At 39.7% G+C, this 20,970-nt stretch overlaps 2 long non-coding RNA genes across 4 annotated transcripts; one reads left to right on the plus strand and one right to left on the minus strand.

The window, feature by feature from the left end:
- Window positions 1–5,837: 5,837 nt before the first annotated feature.
- Window positions 5,838–11,748, minus strand: LOC115139393 (uncharacterized). Of its 2 annotated transcripts, none has more exons than XR_003865104.2 (3): window positions 10,725–11,748; window positions 10,576–10,632; window positions 5,838–10,432 (listed from the first exon to the last, which is right to left on the minus strand). It is a non-coding gene; the product is annotated as an uncharacterized LOC115139393 (long non-coding RNA). The 2 variants fall into 2 exon arrangements; XR_003865105.2 differs by having other exon boundaries at window positions 5,838–6,401; window positions 10,725–11,743.
- Window positions 11,749–11,765: 17 nt separating this feature from the next.
- LOC115139394 (uncharacterized) lies at window positions 11,766–16,302 on the plus strand. Of its 2 annotated transcripts, none has more exons than XR_003865106.2 (4): window positions 11,766–11,948; window positions 12,334–12,431; window positions 12,823–12,879; window positions 12,974–16,302. It is a non-coding gene; the product is annotated as an uncharacterized LOC115139394 (long non-coding RNA). The 2 variants fall into 2 exon arrangements; XR_010465556.1 differs by having other exon boundaries at window positions 12,334–12,388.
- Window positions 16,303–20,970: the final 4,668 nt, after the last annotated feature.

Raw genomic sequence — 20,970 nt, forward strand, 5'->3', positions numbered from 1 at the left:
CGTCCGTCAGTATGACTAAACCAGTTTCTCCCCATGCCACACAATTGGCAAAGGATTGCCATCACTTTTAGCATCACTTAGCCCATATTATCCACGGACTTGAGTACACACTGTCCTTTATTTTGCCTTGCTCCAGATCTCTGACTGGAAAGCTTTGTTATGAAACTCTGGGAACCTTGACTAGGGCCATTAGAAAAGTGCCATAATGGCACCACCAGATCAGTCACAATCTTACACTCTTTTGTTCTTTAGGAATTCATTTTCTTTCATGTCTATGTTTCATAAACCGCCGGCTGTGTTGAGGACATAAATAGCACAATGTAAAACCACAGTCTAGTAGCAGTCTACTCTTCCAAATCACTAGACGCACTGATGAGTGGGTGTGTGACGAACATGCCTTCTTTCATTGCAACAGAAATAAAAGTCTTTGTTCATATTTGGTATTTTGTATCCCCATTAGCTGTTGCAGAAGCAGCAGCTACTCTTCATGGGGTCCAACACAAAACATGACAAAATGCATAATACTAATAGACAAGAACAGTCACACAATTTAAAATAAGAACAATACAACTAAAAAAAGTCCTGTACTGCATACACCATATTCATGAACAGCATATGCAGGTAACTGACAAAATAAAGGAAACACCAACATAGTGTCTTAATAGGGCATTTGGCCACCATGAACATGAACAGATTCAATGCCCCTCGGCATAGATTCTACAAGTGTCTGGAACTCTGTCGCAGGGAGGCCACATCATTTGACCTTGAGAAATGTTATCATTTGGTGTTTTGTTGATGGTGGTGGAAAACGCTGTCTTGGCGCCGCTCCAGAATCTCCCATAAGTGTTCAATTGGGTTGAGATCTGGTGACTGAGATGGCCATGGCATATGGTTTACATCGTTTTCATGCTCATCAAACCATTCAGTGACCACTCGTGCCCTGTGGATGGTGGCATTGTCATCCTATGGGGGCATAGTCATGGTAGCCAAAACAATGGCCTGTCCAGCATTTTTATACATGAACCTAAGCATGATGGGATGTTAATTGCTTCATCAACTCAGGAACCACACCTGTGTAGAAGCACCTGCTTTCAATATACTTTGTATGCCTCATTCACTCAAGTGTTTACATTATTTTGGCAGTTACCTGTACATACAGGTTTATAGGTCATACAAGGTCAGTGGCGTTGTGCCGGGAGGTTTTGCCTCACTTGTTTTTTTAAGATAACTTTGCTACTTGCCTGAGTGATCAGAGTTGGAATTGAGTTCCATTGAACCATCGATTGATACAACACGGTGCGTTGATTTGAGTACGTTCTGGATTTGGGGACTGTGAAGAGTCCCCTGGTGCAAGTCTGGTGGGGTAAGTGTTGGTTTTTAGAGCTGTATGTAAGTTGATTATACAAACAATTTGGAATTTTCAACACATTGATGTTACTTACAAGAAATAATGCAGTCAATCTCTCCTCTACTTTGAGTCAGGCGGGACTGACATGCCTTAGCCCTCTGTGTACAGTGAAGGGAAAGACATGCTGTTCTGGACTTTCTTAGGTCCTTCTTTGCAGCTCCTGGCCATATAACCAGGCAGTAGTCAAGATGTGACAAAAGCAGAGGCTGCAGGACTTGTTTGGTTGAATGTTATGTTAAAAATGCAGAGCACCTCTATCACAGACATACTTCTCCCCATCTTTACAACAATATCATCAATACACCTTGACTATGACAGTTTACAATCTAAGGTATCACCAAGAAGTTTAGTCTGCTCTACTTGCTCAACAGCCACATTATTCATTACCATATTCAGCTGAGGTCCAGTACTTAGGGAATAAGTTGTACCAAATACAATGCTTTTGGTTTTTAGTTATGACCAGGACTAGTTTATTCCTAGCAACCCATTCTACAACTGACTGCAACGTTTTGTTTAGGGCTTCAGGGATTTTACTAGCTTGGGACACTGACATGTACAGTGCCTTCAGAAAGCTGAAATGTCTTGAGTCAAAAAATATTAAACCCCTTTGTTATGGCTAACCTAAATAAGTGCAGGAGTAAAAATGTTCTTAACAAATCACACAATAAGTTGCATGGACTCATTTTGTGTTCAATAATAGTGGTTGACATGATTTTTGAATGACTACCCCATCTCTATACTGCACAAATACAGATAATTGTAAGGTCCTTCAATCAAGTAGTGAATTTCAAGCACAGATTCAACCACAAAGACTAGGGAGGTTTTTCAATGCCACGCAAAAAGGGAACCGATTGGTAGATGTGTTAAAATAAAAAAGCAGACGTTGAATATCCCTTTAAGCATGAAGTTATTCATTAGGCTTTAGATGGTGTATCAATAAATCCAGTCACTAAAAAGAAAGATACAGTTGTCCTTCCTAACTCAGTTGCCGGAGAGGAAGGAAACTGCTCAGGGATTTCACCATGAGGCCAATGGTGATTTTAAAACAGTGAAAGGATAAAACTGAGGATGGATCAACAACATTGTATTTACTCCACAGTACTAACATAATTGACTGAGTGAAAAGAAGGAAGCCTACACCGAATAAAAATATTCCAAAACATGCATCCTGTTTGCAACAACGCACTTAAGTAATACTGCAAAAAATGTGGTGAAGAAATGAACATTTTGTCCTGAATACAAAGCGTTATGTTTGTGGCAAATCCAACACAACATCACTGAGTACCACTGTTCATATTTCAAACATGGTCGTGGCTGCATCATGTTATGGGTATGCTTGTTATCGGCAAAGACTAGGGAGTTTTTTAGGGGGGGTATTAAAATAAAATGGAATACAGTTAAGCACAGGCAAAATCCTAGAGGAAAACCTGGTTCAGTGTTCTTTCCAACAAACACTGAGGAGACAATTTCACCTTTCAGCAGGACAATATCCTAAAAGGCCAAAAGTACACTAGAGTTTCTTACCAAGACGAGATTGAATGTTCCTGAGTGGCCTAGTTAAAGTTGACTTAAAATCGGTTTGAAAATCTAGGGCAATACCTGAAAATGCATTCCAGCAATGATCAACAACCAACTTGACAGAGCTTTAAGATAAAAAAAAGAATGGGCAAATATTGTACAAGCCGGGTATGCAAAGCTCTTAGACTTACCCAGAAAGAATCACAGCTGTAATCACTGCCAAAGGTGTTTCTAACATTAATTCTTTCAAGGGTGAATACTTATCTAAATCAAGATATTAGTGTTTTATTTTTCACAAATGTTTGTTAGAATTTCTTCCACTTTGACAGAGTATTTTGTGTAGATCGTTAATGAAAAATTACAATTAAATCCATTTTATTCCCACTTTGTAACACAAAATGTGGAAAAAGTAAAGGGGTGTGAATACATCCAGAAGGCACTCTGTAGTGTTGAAACATCTGCATACATAGACACATAGGCTTTGTTTAAGGCCAGTGGTAGATCATTAATGAGGAAACATTAAAAAGGGCCAAGATAGCTCCCCTTTGGGAGCCACGCTTGACATGTTTTACGTCAGAGAAGCTCCCATTAAAGAAAACCATCGGTGTTCTAATAGATATCTGCCATATCTTGGATAGAGAGCTGTTGTAAAGCCATAACATGAGTTTTTCCAATAACAAATGACCGTCAATAATATCAACGGCTGCACTGAAATCTACACTACAGCTCCCACAGTCTTATTATTACCAATGTCTTTCAGCCATCAGTCATTTGTGTGACATGTTTCACCTGATACTACTATGTTCATAAGTAAAGAAATAGTATTTTATGATCCCTTTTAATTATTTTTAGTATATCGTGGCAACTTAACATATTCTAAATACAACAAATACTTTACATCTAATCACACTTTACAATTTTGGGAAACAAAGGTTAACAAGGTTGTGTTTACCATCAGTATTTTCTAGAACTCGTAATAAAATGGTGTTGTTTCAAAAACATGTACACAAAATATTGAATGTTATAGGTCACTTTTGAGCTTTAACTTTATAAATCATGGTGGGAGATACATTTGTAAAGTAAAGAAATAAGACCAAGAAAGTGAATCAAATGTGTTTGTCCTAAAAGCATTTGATAGAGATGTAGCCTACTTGATCCATCATACATGTTAATTGGCAGGGGCAGTATTGACGCAATGGGAGTCCAGTATAGTGTTAGTCCTTATTGTTAGGTGCTGCCCTCTGCTGCTGAGCAGAGGAACTTCTAAAGAGACGACAGTATGACCCTGAAGCAAAGTGGTCCATAAAATAGTTACCTACATTTATATTAGGAAACACAAATCAAAGAGACACTGAATATATTAAATCGTGATATTTTATAATTTTTTATGTCAATGCTACAGTACTTACATTTTCTGTTGTTATTCAGAATGTTATGTTACAAAGAGGAAATAGACAGGCCTACATTCTCACTTCAAGTACCCAAACAAACCTCAAGGTTAACTTTAAGGCCAACCCCCATTCCCTAACAGAAATATGAGAACATTTCCAATTTCCATGATTTAATAAGAAAAAACATTGACATTTCAAAGACAGAGACAAAGTAGATGAAGTCAATTGTAAGTCGCTCTGGATAAGAGCGTCTGCTAAATGACTTAAATGTAATGTAAATGTAATAGTGCAGTGAAGTACTGAACATTGAACAGAAAGTAAACCTAGAGGTTGAATGGGGAATTGCAGTCTAGATGGCACAGCACTGGATATCTTAAAAATCCTTATTTAACCCGTCTCGTCCAATTCATCTACACTGATTGAAGTGGATTTAACTAGTGACATCAATATGGGATCATAGCTTTCACCTGGGCAGTCTTATGGAAAGGTGTTCCTAATGTTTTGTACACTGATTCCTCAACAACAGTAATAGAATGGAAAAACTACAAGACTAATCTGTTTAGACTCAAACTGACACTTGGTTCACTTTATGCTTAAAGCTACAATCCATAGCAGTGAAAATGCCGAGCTCATTTGCGATATTGGTCAAAGGATAGAAGTGCCCTTTGATATTTTAAGTAGAAATTGTGCGTAAATATTGCATTTTTAAAATAATAGGCGTGCCAAAATTCAGCATTGTAACATCTCCCTTTGTCTCAGGTCAGTGTGACAGCCATCTGCACTGATCTGACGTGAGACAATGATGTACATGTCAAAATGTTGATAGAATTAAGTTATTTGTAATAAAATTAAAATACAAGAAAATAAAACCTGGTGTTTTGTGGTGGAAAACAGCAAGGGTCAAGCACATGTCAACCCTGTTAGCTATAGATACAGGCTAGAAATATTTTACGCTTGAATTCACTTTCCTGCTGCACACAAGCTTCCATTACCCGCCACAAGGGGATTTATGGCTGATTTAAGATGAAGGCACTTTATTTGGCACTTGCTATGGTTTTTATTTTTTATCTGTTGTAAAATTAAGAACGTGTGCTCTTTATTGAAGAATGTTAAAATTAGGTGAAATACTGTAAAACTGGGCTTTTTTTCTCTAAAAGTTTCACGTAAAGTTACACTACTCAAAAAGGCACCTAATTGGTGGAACACATTATAACAAAGACTTCAAACGCCAACAAAAATCCCTCGGACATCATTGCACGAGCGATAGAACAGCAGAGTATGTACGTTGATTTTTTTTACACCACAATGCTGGGTGCTCATTTCCTCAAAACAAATGCTCCTGGGGCAGTCAGTGGCTCCTTTGGCAGATTTCTGCTTTAATGTACCAAAGCAACAGCTATGTAAAGTGGGATAAGGCTTTCAGGATTTTCTTCATAATGACAGGAAAATGACCTGATTCATGGTGAGCTGTCTGGCTGACTTTAAGCCTTGGGGGACCAGATCAGATCAAGGACAAAAACTCAGGTTTTTAAGATTGAACCTTTATTTAACTAGGCAAGTCAGTTAAGAACAAACTCTTATTTACAATGACGGCTGAGCAAGGCAGTTAACAGTGGGTTAAGGGCAGAACGACAGAAGATGCAGTGGGTCTTTGACCTTGAAGTGTCCAGGTAAAGCAGCAGTTTAGAACCCTACAGTCCACAATGGAACACAGTTCTCCCACCAAGGACAGGGAACAGTAACTTTCCAAGGACCCGATCCTCTTGAGTATTGTGACTTGGTACAGAGAATAAGTGCATTTCTTCCTCCATCTGTGATGTCCAGTGTCATGCAAACATACAGAGAAGGCCAAGAGGTCCAGGTCTACCAGTAAAATGTCCACTCCTTCATTTCTGCAGTTCATGGGAGGTGCTGAATGTAGGCTTAATACGTAACTAGGAATTGAAGCTGCCCCATAGGGTACAAGACATTAAAGCTTAAAGGTTTACCATTCAATTCTTGCTGACAGAATTGTTCGCTGAACATGGTGTAAAACAATCAACATACCAACACACTGTACACAGCCACGACACTTCGGGTGAAACCTGGGGGATGACAGATTAAATCACTTTAGTTATTGATTCAAATGAATTCATGTTGAAGAATAATAACACTGATAATCTTCAGGTCCTCCCATATTTAAAGTTTATTTGCTGGTCTAGAAGAGAAACAGGTGATGTCATTAATAAACTAATAATTTTGCTGAGCTATCAAGTCATGACCACGTACGGACATGCTCTTCAGCAGTGCTGTGAGGTTCGGAGTTCAGATGATGTAAAATGGCTTCTTAATTAAGGTAGGGAGCATTGACAACACTATACATTTTTTAAAAAATCAACAGGGTTTCAAAATGCACAAATATGAATCAACATTGCGATACTGCTATCATTTGACATGATTGTTGCAGGAGATTTCAGGGCCTGTTACTGTTAATAGACTGAAGGTGAGATGCCTATCTGTACCCTACCTGTCATGTTGCACGTTCTCTGGTTACTCTCGAAGTGGAACTGACGTCAGGCTTAAGCGATATACTCTGATGCCTCACGCTCCTATATATATATATATATATATATATATATATATATATATCTCGGATTTTCTTTTGGGCATATTTACCAAGAAAGTACATACCTGGAACAGATAGGCAGGATGTAGCTAGCTAGAACGACTGCACCAACATTTGCTAACGTTACAGCCATCAGCTAGTTAGATTTATTCTGATTATATTTCATGCAATTTATTTTATAACTATTTAGATAACATAGCTTCATAAATGCATAATAGTCATAGTTGACATAAAATACATCTGATCAAACCCAGATAGGTAAACATTCCTGGCTAGCAATTAACTTTGTTAAGTCCGACAAAAGTCCCTGCGAAAATACATTTCATTTTGTGGCGTTTCAGGAAATTCCAAGTAGACGAAAACATTCTTGAGACGATTGCATATTTATAAAATACAATAAATAAAGCACCCAAGTGTGTTATTTTCCACAGCGCACATGACACGAAATTGATGGCGGTGTGGAGAGGCATACTGTATTGTCTATGTGGACACACCTGGTGCCTAAATTGGTGACGTGTTTCGCTCAGCGAGTCTAGTGGAGACGAACGGATCCGTCAGTTGTCTTGATGAGCCTTTCTCAGATAGCTACTGTACTTACATGTATTTTTTTTTAACTAGTGTAATTTGTGTTTGTTCCTAGAAAATGCAACTACAATTTGAAACTTGTCTGCCAAAGTTGGAACTTGGGAGATTGTTCAGAATCATTCAGTTGTACGTTTATTTTGTACAAAAAATATGGACGTGAATGCAGCAGTAGTAGGCCTACATTTTAAACTGAATAACAAATAAGTAAAAATGACTGGTCAATTGTGTGTCAGGGCAGTGCCCAAAAGGCAAAAAATAAGATAAATAAATCAAAATGATCCACCCCCAGGAGCCCGCTCTCAATGTTCAAAATACACCATAGAGCATAATTTAGCCATAGAGGATCAACAGTTTATAAAAAACAAATGTGGATTACGTTATCAGAAGCACATACAGGAAAGGCTATCTGGTCAAATTAAGGAAACACCGACATAGTGTTTTAGGATGTTGAGCCACCACGAGCAGCCAGAACAGATTCAATTCGTCTTGGCATAGATTCTACAAGTGGATTTGAACCATTCCATCGAAATGCACCCCACACCATAACATATACTTTGTATCACTTGTTTACTCAAGTGTTTCCTTTATTTTGGCAGTTACCGGTATGCCTACAGTCGGGAAGGCCGCAGTACAGTTTATATCTATGGCCACAAAGCAACAATCGGATTATAAACTATATATATATATATGGTTGGTTACGCTGTCGATTTGCCTTTTGCAGATTTCAAAATACAATCGCTGGAAGAATGCACTGTTTGGAAAGAGAAGACTAATCGGTCTTTATATATTTCGTCCTTATATTGTACAATCTGTGTGTCACTTCATTGGCATGGTTTGTTTGAATTCATTACCAGATTGATCTACATTTGTTAGTAGCCACTCATTTTGGTCATTTGTGTGCCATTAAAAAATAAATCAGCTAATGTCTTCTGTCATACAAATGACGTAGAATTGAATTAAATGCGTTTTTAAAAGGCTGGGTGCCTATGGTTTCTTAATCTGGTCACTGCCAACAATACAAAGAGAATTAATAACACGAGGAATAAATACACAATGAGTAACAATAATTTGGCAATATACATGGGGTACCAGTACTGAGGCAAAGTGCAGGGGTACTGGGTAATTGAGGTAGATATGTACAAGTAAGTGGTGACCAATTACAATGTACTTTTCCCTCGCCCATCAAAATAAACATTACTTTATTTTACAAGTTGTTGCCGACTGACTGAACCGAACAGATTCGTCTCCTCACTACTCTTTAAAACATAACAATGTTGTAATTGTATTATTATTAACAACACAAAAAGTACATGGGGGAACAAAAGTGTATATATACACACACACATACAAAGGACAATTGGGCTAGGGGGTACAATATCACATTACACAAGGTCCTTATGGGACATACACACATAGTTCTAACAGCTGTTTTGTTGGTAGAGTATTTAATTGTCTTAAAATAGTTCAATTTATTTTTGCAAGGTAAGAAAATGTGTTTTGTTTGTACATTTACATTTGTGAATATGAAATTTGGCCAAAAGAATGAAATTAATCTAATAAAATGATTTACATTTATATCTATCATAAGAAAATAATCCAAGCAGCACATCTCCCAATAGTGTAAAATAATCATAAATGTGTTCAATTATAAATCTACTGATGTCTTGCCACAAATTCCTTACATGAATACAATGACAAAAAATGTGCAAATGCTTCTGCTTGGTCATTACAAAAGCTACAATTTTTTACTTCATATAGTGGTTGGCAGGATAATATTTATGAATCATTTAAGAAGAAACTTCCTTAATTGTGTTAAGTAGGTATGTGGCAACATCCTAACTTTTTCTCCAACAGATATTATCAATAAAACCATTCCAGTAAGTTTCCTGTTGAAACAAGGCTCGTATAGCTCCATTGTTGCTGAATGGACTAAAACAAAAGTCTTTCCTACTGATGAGTCAACAGGGTTAATTGTAGGTATGTTCTGAGGGTCAGGGCCCTGTTTCAGAAAGTGGGTTTTGTGAAAACTCAAGAGTTATTCGACTAAGAGTTGAAGGAAAGTCTGGGTTTTCGGTTTCACAAAGCCAGTTCAGTTTAACTCTGAGTCAGTTACTATGGCAACATACTCCATGGAGCCAACCTGCTTGCTGGCAGGTTTTCAACTAGCCCCGAGTTTCTCCTCCTCTTTAGCTGAAGCCTGCAGACTTAAGGTGTCAGACATGGCGTGTCCTTTTCTTGAAGAGCCAGTTGAAATTGAAGCACAAATACCACCCTCTCTCAGTTGGGAGAGGGTGATCATGCCCTGCTTGGATGTTTTATCATTCCCTGATTATGTTTGTGCAGAAAAACGGAAACGTTCAAGCGATCATTCATCTGAACAATATTCTCAGCCCTCATATCGTTCATATGACACATTGTGGACATGCTCTCAGTTCGGAATAAATTAATTTGTTGCACTTTATTTTCTTGCCAACGGGAGTTTTCTATATAACATTGACGCTGAGCATATTTCCAAGGCAACCGTCTGTTGGGCCGTCAGAAATGTGACTCTTGCACTGAAACGTTTACTGTACACTTTTGTGGCGTTCCCAAGTCACAGACTCACAAGACTCAAAGAAGAATGCCACAGAATTACAGGTATCAGTCTAAGCAATAATTAATGTATTTAGTATGAAGCACTAAATCAGTTAATGAGCTTCCTCCAAAGATACCTTCATCAATAGGTCACCCACAGTTTTGACTGAGGGCCATCTCTTCAGCCTCGGTGAGTGGTGGTGGACCCCCACCCGTTTTTCAGCCCTCAGACTTTTTCTATTGGTTATAATTGAGGTCAAATTTGAACATGTCCAGTAAGCACAAATTCAGAGACATGTATGTACAAAGGAATTTAGGTGTTACTTTCAAATACTGGCAGTGTTGGGATGGCTGAAAAACATACATTTTTTGCTTAGAAAATGTCACTAACTACTTAAATATATTATAGGTTGAATGTAGCCACTGAATGCTGTTTAATTTGGTAGGGTAGGCTTAACAACATCACCATTTATTGTAATGAAATTATACTTTACCTGTTTGAAGTATATTTGTATATTTCATCTTCAGTGGCTGCCAAGTAGGTTTTGTGCCTGTTGGGTTGGACATGCAATAATATTAAGCGCGAAAAATGTTGAATAAGTGGAACACGAGATAAAACTTAAAACTTAAAATTAATACTCACGCATTGACTTGGTCAGCAATTTTCTGCCACGCCAACTCACGTTATTTTACTGCTGCTACGGCATTTATTCATTTTCTTAAATATATGCACATATTCTGCATACGCGTTCGTTAACATTTGAAACTCCACTGGGGAGAAGTAGGAGGTTCGAGACCTTTTCTCCTGTTGCCATGATGAATCATGTTATCTGCGTCCCATTGATGATGGCTCTTTATCTCCTCATGCACGTGTTTAACTCAGGGTTAAATTAACCAAGCTTTGATTTAACTAATTGTTATCACCTGCTCTGAAACCAAAAACTCTGAGTTTGACAACCCAGAGTTCAGGTTTAAACTCAGAGTTTGTTAAACTTGCTTTCTGAAACAGGGCCCGGGTCTTGACACGTTCCTCAATAATCAAGCAGCATCTAAAACAATTGCAAAATTCCACACCTGACTCAGCTGCGCGATATACTTACATACGTCATCAATTTGGGCACCAGGTGTGTCCGTATAGCCAAAGATAGGATCTTACTTATTCATTAATGTTCTCGAAATCTAAAGGGACAATTAAGATTCCAGACAATGTCTTATGTAGTTGAACTTGTTATGACTCCAACCCTGTGAGAGTCACAAATTGACACGTTTTCATTTTCGTCAAAAACAACTTTATATAGAAAGACTGCCTCTGAGTTGACGACCTGCATATGCGCAGTTCGACGAAAGACGACCCGTTAACGTGTTTCTACGTATGAGTTTTGCTAGCTGACGTCGCCTACAAGTGTGCCCAGGGATCTTCATAATGCACTGTCTTTGGTATAGCCTCTCCCTGGCTAGGTGGCTGGCTAGCTGCTAGCTGTCAAACATGCATGTGTGAAGCAGAACACTAAGCGTGTAACTCTGTGTTGTCTCTTCACACTGCTATGCTTTATCTTGGCCAGGTCGCAGTAACAAATGAGAACTTGTTCTCAACTAGCCTACCTGGTTAAATAAAGGTGAAATTTAAAAAAGCAAAGCGACAACGATTCATCGGTGTTTCTGCGATCATCTGTAAATTACTGAGTGGTCCGTCCAATATTATCTTCCCCCTCAATGCACCCAAGCGCCATGAAATTGTTCCAGGCAGCGATGGTGTTATAAGGCTGTCGCTTGAGCATTCTGGTAGTTCGTGTGTGTTTGTGGCATCTTCTAATTGATGTAGTTTCTCAGACTGTACATCTAACATGGGGATAGAGAATGTGGAAAAGTATGTCGTTTCTAGAAAATACTTTCAGCCATGTGTCTTCGACTTACAGAGATGGATGGCTAATGTCTTTGACATGCAAAGTTTGACAGGCATAGGGGCAGGACATTGCGCCGTTTGTGGTAGCTGTTTCGTTCCTCATATTTAGCGTTACTTTAGAGGAACAAAAAAAACATTTTCTTTTGCGTTTTCACTTTGAAGAAGTAAAACAAAAGGAACGAAACAGTGACGACTAAAGCTAAAGGCAGGACTGTCCCACCAGTAAATTATTACAACAACAAACTACTTGTAATGGTCTGCTAATAATAATCTCCACCTCATTTACAGGTAAAATAAGCTTTGGATAATGGTTTAACTTTGCAATCATTGTTTTTTTGTCTTGACATAGATGCGAGTTTGGGAAACTCTGCTCTATGTGACTGGAGCCACGCCTCAGGTGCCAGGTGTGCAGGGAGCTCTTCGCTTGATCAGTATCCTCATCAACCAGTAAACTTGAGTTTACCCATTGCGGTTTACCATAGCATTGGTGTATGTTCATTGTGAGGGTTATTACCTTGAGAATTCCTCTATAGTACATGTGTGAGTATAGGTCATTATCTGTTTTACTTTAACAGTGAGACAGATGGTGTATGGGTGTTATAATGGCAGGTTTGGTGACTGTGGATCTGTTCTAGACATAAATCTGCTGATCTACCCCACACTGGGTCATCATTAAAAGTACAGTCTATAGTGTTTACAGCATTTTGGTAGAAATGCATCCCGTGTTCAAATACATCCTCATTAATGCAGCAGCCTTGATTTGAATAGTTGAATAGGATCATTCATATACTTTATTAATATATATACTCCTTAATTTTCAGTGTTTCTCATGTTTCAGAGCAGAAGAAGCAGTGGAAATGCTGAAGACCTTTTTATAAACAGGAGAAGCCAAATGGTAAGATCTGCTACTGTTATCTTGTAACATATGTATCTTAAGTATTTCCACCTACAGTAGGCCTGCAACTTGGATTTTTCCCATTCTCTTTCAGCCCCCAAGACAAGGAAGGAGTGAGATACTGTTGCTATCCAGCAGGGGGCAATATTCGTTAAGTAATGAGGTGAGGAGCAGAGAACGAACATAAGGCAAAGGGAGTAGCTTACAAAGGGTTCTCCTGAAACAGACTTGGAACACAACCATGGGTCCTATGGATTTGTTTGTCTGACAAAGAAATCAAATGTACTTTTTCATCTTTTCACTTATTCACTCAGCCTTTTGCATCAGCACTCATTTTTATTTTCATATTATTGACAGTGTTTTATACCCTTAGAGCATAGTTTGAATGGACAGTGGACACTATCCATGGCCTGTAAAGTGCCTTGCTGCTATAACAGCCTCTACTCCTCTGGGAAGGCTAGATGTTGGAACATTTCTGTGGGGACTTCCATTCAGACACAAGAGCATTAGTGAGTTCGCCTACTGATGTTGGGCGATTAGGCCTGGCTCGCAGTCAGCGTTCCAATTCATCCCAAAGGTGTTCGATGGTGGTGAGGTCAGGGCTCTGTGCAGGCCAGTCAAGTTCCTCCACACCAATTTCGACAAACCATTTGTGTATGGACCTCGCTTTGTGCACAGGGTCATTGTTGTGCTGTTAACAGGGCAGGGCCTTCCCCAAACTGTTACCACAAAGTTGGAAGCACAGAATCGTCTAGAATGTCATTGTATGCTATAGCGTTAAGATTTCCCTTCACTGGAACTAGAGCCTAGCCCCAGACCATTATTCCTCCTCCACCAAACTTTATAGTTGGCACTATGCATTGGGGCACGACGTGTTCACCTGGCATTCGCCAAACCCAGATTCATCCCTATATGCTGTCTTATCATTGTTGGTGATCAGGCCTGCCACTGTTGTGTCATTGGCAAAGGTAATGATGGTGTTGTGCCTGGCCGTGCAGTCATGAGTGAACAGGGAGTACAGGAGGGGACTAAGCACGCACCTCTGATTGGCCTCCGTGTTGAGGATCAGGGTGGCGGATGTGTTGTTACCTACCCTTACCACCTGGGGGTGGCCCGTCAGGAAGTCCAGGATCCAGTTGCAGAGGGAGGTGTTTAGTCCCAGGGTCCTTTGCTTAGTGATGAGCTTTTAAAAAAAAATATATATATATATATATCTCTGATTTTATTGTAGAAACACAAAGAAAGTACAAATAATGTAAAATAAAAGAACAACAAAAAAGATCTGGCAGTTACAGTGCACGTCATATCTTCATCATATTAGTTACATTGACATCTTTGAATTGGACCTTTTTCAAGTACGAAACCCATTTTTCCCAGTATTGACCTCTCTCCTGTTGAGTTCTTAAAGCAAAGGTCATACGCTCCATGTGGTGTATTTATTTTACAATATCTATCCATTGTGTCACTGTGGGAGGGTCTTTTTGTAGCCATTTCCAAGTGAACGCCTTTTTACTGGCTGCCAGTAAGGACCTTCAAGAGGTACTTTTCTCTATTGTGTAAATCATCAGGTATTCCACCCATGTACAAAGAAATTAATGTTTGTTCGATGTCAAATCCCATTATTTTTCCAATGTTCGATCTTATTTCTCCCAGTAAGTTTTGATTGCGGAGCAGGACCAGAAGATATGAGAGTGATCCACCCTTGATAGCCCACATTCTTTCCAAGAAGGGTGTAGGGAGCCAGTCTGTTTTGATTTCAGTTTAGGTGTTATGAAGAAACATATAACATTCTTCCAACAGAATTCTCTCCATGACCTTGAGTTGGTGGAGCTATGTTGAGTCTCTAATATTTTAAACCATGTTTCATCAGTTATTTCAATGTTAAGTCCCTCCTCCCATTGCTTTTTAATATAGTTTGTAGAATGTTTCTTTGGTGATTGAATACCCAAGTAGAGATTTGTAAATGTTTTTTTGTTACTCCCCAAGTCGTATGTGTTAGTGAATACTTGGATTAATTTGAGGTGCTCGAGGGTCAGTCACTTTTATCTCCCTTAAGAAATAGTGTTGGACTTGTAGGCATCTGTAAAAATCTTGTTTATCCAAGCCATGTTCTTTACTTAGGTCCTGGAAGTTATCTAGGTCCCCATTCCTTATAATTGTACTGAATGATGTGATGCCTTTCTGCGTCCACTGTTTAAATCTGCTGTCCTGAGTTGCCGGGATGAAGCTGAGGTCGTATGCGGGCCAACTCAGCAGTTTGATCTCTCTGTCTAAATTATTTTGCTTAACTACCCTAAATCATGTCTTCAGAGAGAAATGTATCCACTGATTTTGTCTATTGTATATTTCTATTACCATGTCCTTATTACCCATACAGTCAGTTTTGGGAATCTCTGTCAAAGTAGTTTCAATGTCTTTCCATTTGGATTCGTATTCTGAATTGCACAAACACACCAGAGGTCTCAATTGGGCTGACACACAATACTCTTTTAGGTTTGGTAAGGCCATACCCCCACAGTTTTTTTGGTAATTGTAATGTTGTATATCTAGTTCTTGGTCTCTTACTGTTCCAGATAAACCTTGATATCTGTTTATCCCATTCCCTAAACTGTTTAGGCTGGATTTGTATGGGCAGTGATTGGAACAAATACAGTAACCTTGGCAGGATGTTTATTTTGATTGTTTCAATTATACTACTAAGACCTAAGGGAAGTGAATTCCACCTATAGGTCATCATATATTTTCTTGTTGATGTGATCGTAATTCATGCAATAAAGTTTGGGTGTATCTTTGGTAGATATGCTCCAATATATTTAATGGTTAAAGAGGTCCAGTGGAAGTTATACCTGCTCTTCCTGTGGGGTATAAGTATATACTAGGTTTTGGGTCTTGTGTATGTCAAGCACATACCCTGAATATGTTCCAAATGTTTGTAAAACATCCATCAGTCTAGGTACACTTGAGCCTGGGTCTTTAAGGAATAACAGAACATCATCAGCATACATGCATATCTTATGTTCACTGCCTCTTATTGTTATTCCCTCTAAGGTTGGGTCCTGTCTTATTGCCTGTGCTAATGGTTCGAGGTACAAGGAGAAGAGCGTGGGTCAAAGATTACAGCCTTGTCTTGCCCCTCGCTCTAATTTTATCGTTCGTGTCAAATGTCCATTTATCTTTATTCTAGCAGTCGGACATGAATACAGTGTTTTGATGCACTGTATCACTTTGTTGAAACCAAATCATTCTTGGTAATCCCATCCCACTGAATCAAATGCTTTTTCTGCATCTGGACTGATTAATATTGCACTTGTCTTATTCTGAGTAATGTGGTCCATGACATGTAGGGTTCTCCTTATATTGTCCTGTATCTGCCTATTTTGTATGAAACCAGTTTGATCTCCGTCAATAAATTCTGGGATTATGTTCTCTGTTCTTTTGGCTATTATTGATGCATATAGTTTATAATCTGTGTTAAGAATTGCGATAGGTCTATATGAACTGCATTCCTTCTTATCTTTACCCTCTTTTGGGATTACAGATATGATGGCCTCCCTCCATGACGGTGGGAGACCCCCCTCCCGCAGAGTCCAGTTAAAACAGGCCTTAAGTAGAGGTGTTAGTTGTTCTCTGAAGGTCTTGAACCATTCTGAAGGGAAGCCATCAGTGCCTGGAGACTTGTTGACTTTTTGTTGAGATGTTGCTTTATTAATTTCTTCAGTAGTTATTTCTAGTCTATCATTTTTAAAATGGTATTCTGTGCTTGTTGTTTCCTGAGTCTCCATGCTAGTAATTTGGTTGCCTTTGAGCCTGCTTCATAATATACCGTTGTTTCAGGAACCAAAGCTGGTCAATTTCCTGTTTTACCTTTTGAATCTCTCGTAATATAAGAGGGACTTTGTATTGATTATGAGATTGTTCTAAGTTTCTTAGGGTTTCCTGTAATTTCAGCAGTTTCTGTGCTTTAATCTTTTTCTTGAGAGATGTGACTATGATCTTTCCTCTAATAACCGCCATAGCTGCATCCCACAATGTAGCAGGAGATACTTCACCGTTATCATTATTCTCCAGATAGATGTTAAATTCTGTCTTTATTGATTCCTTGAATGCTGGATCATTCAGCATGTTTGTATTAAGTCTCCATATAGTATTTCTTGGTTTGCTATCAAGGTGTAGAGTAAGGTAAACTCCATTATTATCTGATAAGTCGCTCTGCCCGATCCTACAATCCTTAAGCCTGTGTCTATCTGCACTGTACATGAAAAAGTAGTCTAACCTGGAGTATTCAGTGTGGCGGGCTGAGTAAAAAGTATATTTCTTATCGGTCTTGTGGATGTGTCACGCCATACATCGAGCAGTCCTAGATCCTGCAGTATCCTATTGATCTTTTTAGCAACTAGACTCATTTTCCTATTTTGATTTGTGCTGTCCAAGTTTGAGTTTAGAACTGTGTTAAAATCCCCTCCACAGATAAAAGTGCCAGAGGTTTCTGTGGCAATTAAATGAAACACCTTCCTGTAGAAGACCATGTCACTCCCTGGGGATGCGTATACATTAAATAATGTAACTTCCTGTAGAAGACCATGTCACTCCCTGGGGATGCGTATACATTAAATAATGTAACTTCCTGTAGAAGACCATGTCACTCCCTGGGGATGCGTATACATTAAATAATGTAACTTCCTGTAGAAGACCATGTCACTCCCTGGGGGCACATATACATTAAATAATGTAACGTCCTTGTTATCGAGGTTATATTTAACATTTACATTTACATTTAAGTCATTTAGCAGACGCTCTTATCCAGAGCGACTTACAAATTTAACAAGTATAAATCTACCCTCCTTGTCTTTAATTTCTGACATAATTTTGAGTTTAACTGAATTTGGGATCAAGATTGCAACTCCCCTTCTACCCATTTTGTAAGAAAAATAAAGTGTTCCTATATCCCATTTTCTTGAGTTTCTCGTGTTCAGGTGTGGATAAGTGAGTTTCCTGTCAGAATAGTATGTCACCTCTCTCCCGTTTCATCTTTGCTATTACCTTACTTCTCTTGATGTCACTCCCCAGTGTTTACATTGAGACTTGTGACCTTATATTCCCGATGATGCATGGATATAAATAAAAAACCCTGTGCACCATAACTGCCTGCTTAACATGAGCCTAAAAATGAATGAAAAATCAAGAACGATAATCAAGTAAACCAAAGCGGGTAAATACTTTGGTATTTGGACTTCCATGTCAGAGGACTGTCTCTTGGGTTTGAGGGGATGAGCCTGTCCGCAGGATGGGCCCCTCGCTCAGATATGAAAATGCGTGACGTAGACACAAACAAGACCTGGTGGAACCGAAAATAATAAGGGCGCCTATTTCGTCGCTTATACACATCGGTTAATTACAAGTGAAACTATATCGGTCATGCTTGCATATCACGAATCCTCCCCCTGATATGCCCTTCTGTCGCCCCGTCAATGTGTCATTAATCCTTAGCTAATATATATGTTATTAACGTGACACTACTTAGTGTGTTCATAAAGAGTACATGCCTTTTGGCTACTCACCTTTGTTCAGCATTAGGGGAGATATTTTACCTATTGCAATGTCAACAGTAACAACCCAAAGTCTTAACAGCTCGCGGTAACTATTCATTCTGTTAAATCTGATTCAGTCTCTTCCATCTTCCCGTTGGAAATGCCTGAGTCTCTCTCGGATGTGAACGTCCTCTCGCCGAGATGGTTTCCCTCTTTCTCCATGACCCTGCTGGTCGACAACGATCCATGGGAGAGCCTGCTCAAGTCTTTCCGCTGGTGATGTTGCCTTTCTCCTGGCGGTATACTCCACTGGGAAGCCCCTTGACTTCAGGTCCTCAGCCGCCTTGTCTGCAGGCTCGTATGTAACCGGACCGTTTTCCAGAAATTTGGAAGCGAATACCCTTCTCTTTAAGTGCTTTCTTAATGGGGGTGTATTCTTTCCTTCTTTTCAGTATCTCTCCCGCGTAGTCATGATCAAAGAACACTCGTTGGCCTTGGAAGTTAACAGGCTTTTTCCAGGTTGCATGTAAGACTTTCTCTTTGACTGAGCATTTTAGGAACCGTACTACTATGGATCTTGGTGGGGCGCAGCTGGGGGGGTTTGAGGCCAGAGCTCGGTGGGCTCTCTCGAATCCCAGGTCAGGGTCGTCTTCAAGTATGTCCTTGAATAGACCCTCCACGAATTTGGGCGTAGTCTTTTTCTGCGCCCTCTACTACTTTATAAAGTCTAATGTTGTTTCGACGTGAGAAACCTTCGAGTTCTGTCACTTTTGCCTGTAGTACGTGTTGGCTTTTCAGTGACTGTTCAACTTTTTTTATGACTGCAATGTTCCATGTGTCCATTTCCCCAATGCGTTGTTCTGCTTCCCCCATTCTTGTAGATATGCTGTGAAGTTCTAATTTGTTTTATTCAAGTTTCTGGTTAATGTCCTTCTTGAACTCATTTAGTTATTTTCTTACAACTTCTCTAAGTTCCTCTCGTAAGCCTGTGAGCGCCTCGCCCAATTCCTCCTTCATCATCTCACGAAACTAGGGTTATTTTGCTGCTGCTATCTAATTTGCGCTAGCCATCTCGGGTTCATCGCTGATTATATCTTCTGCTGTCTTGTTATGGGTAGCTCCGCTACCTTTTCCTATTTTTCCATTTTGCGTAAGTTATTATAATGCTCAGAGTAAATACTTGAATTTAGGGGGGTGGGGAAATACCCAACTGATGTGCAGTACGAAAAACTCGGCAGCCATTTCCTAAGTTGCGTCACCGGAAGCCCCCAGCCACGCCGCTTAGTGATGAGCTTTGAGGGCACTATGGTGTTGAATGCTGAGCTGTAGTCAAGGAATAGCATTCTCACATAGGTGTTCCTTTTGTCCAGGTGTGGAGTGCAATAGAGAGTGCATCGTCTGTGGATCTGTTTGGGCAGTATGCACATTGGAGTGGGTCTAGGGTTTCTGGGATAATAGTGTTGATGTGAGCCATTACCAGCCTTTCGAAGCACTTCATGGCTACAGACGTGAGTGCTACAGGTTGGTAGTCATTTAGGCAGGTTACCTTAGTGTCCTTGGGCACAGGGACTATGGTGGTCTGTTTGAAACATGTTGGTATTACACTCAGACAGGGAGAGGTTGAAAATGTAAATGAAGACACTTGCCAGTTGGTCAGCGCATGCTCGTAGTACACGTCCTGGTAATCCGTCTGGCCCTGCGGTCTTGTGAATGTTCACCTGTTTAAAGGTCTTACTCACATCGGCTGCGGAGAGCGTAATCACACAGTCGTCCGGAACAGCTGATGCTCTCATGCATGTTTCAGTGTTACTTGCCTCGAAGCGAGCATAGAAGTAATTTAGCTCGTCTGGTAGGCTCGTGTCACTGGGCAGTTCTCGGCTGTGCTTCCCTTTGCAGTCTACTAGTTTGCAGGCCCTGCCACATCCGACGAGCTTCGGAGCCAGTGTAGTACGATTCGATCTTAGTCCTGTATTGACGCTTTGCCTGTTTGATGGTTTGTCGGAGGGCATAGCGGGATTTCTTATACGCTTACGGGTTAGAGTCCCGCTCCTTGTAAGCAGAAGCTCTACCCTTTAGCTCAGTGCGGATGTTGCCTGTAATCCATGGCTTCTGGTTTGGGTATGCACGTACAGTCACTGTGGAGACGATGTCATCAATGCACTTATTGATGAAGCCAGTGACTGATGTGGTGTACTCCTCAATGCTTTTTGATGAATCCTGGAAAATATTCCAGTCTGTACTAGCAAAACAGTCGCAGTAGCTTAGCATCTGCTTCATATGACCACTTTTTTTATTGACCGAGTCACTGTATGAATTTGAGAGTGCTTTCTTTTCTCCAGCTCCATCCCTCAGGTTTTTAGATAATTTGTCTTTGAGAGTTTATTCTACAAACAGTGATTAGGTGTCACACCTTGGTCAATATGTTTTGTGTTTTCGTTATATATTTTGGTCAGGCCAGGGTGTGACATGGGTTTATGTGTTGGGTTCGTATTGGGGTTTGTTTAGCATTGGGATTGTGTAATATTAGGGGTGTGTCTAGTTAGGCTTGGCTGCCTGAGGCGGT

This window comes from Oncorhynchus nerka, linkage group LG13 (assembly GCF_034236695.1).
Source record: "Oncorhynchus nerka isolate Pitt River linkage group LG13, Oner_Uvic_2.0, whole genome shotgun sequence".
Classification (NCBI taxonomy): Eukaryota; Metazoa; Chordata; class Actinopteri; order Salmoniformes; family Salmonidae; genus Oncorhynchus; species Oncorhynchus nerka.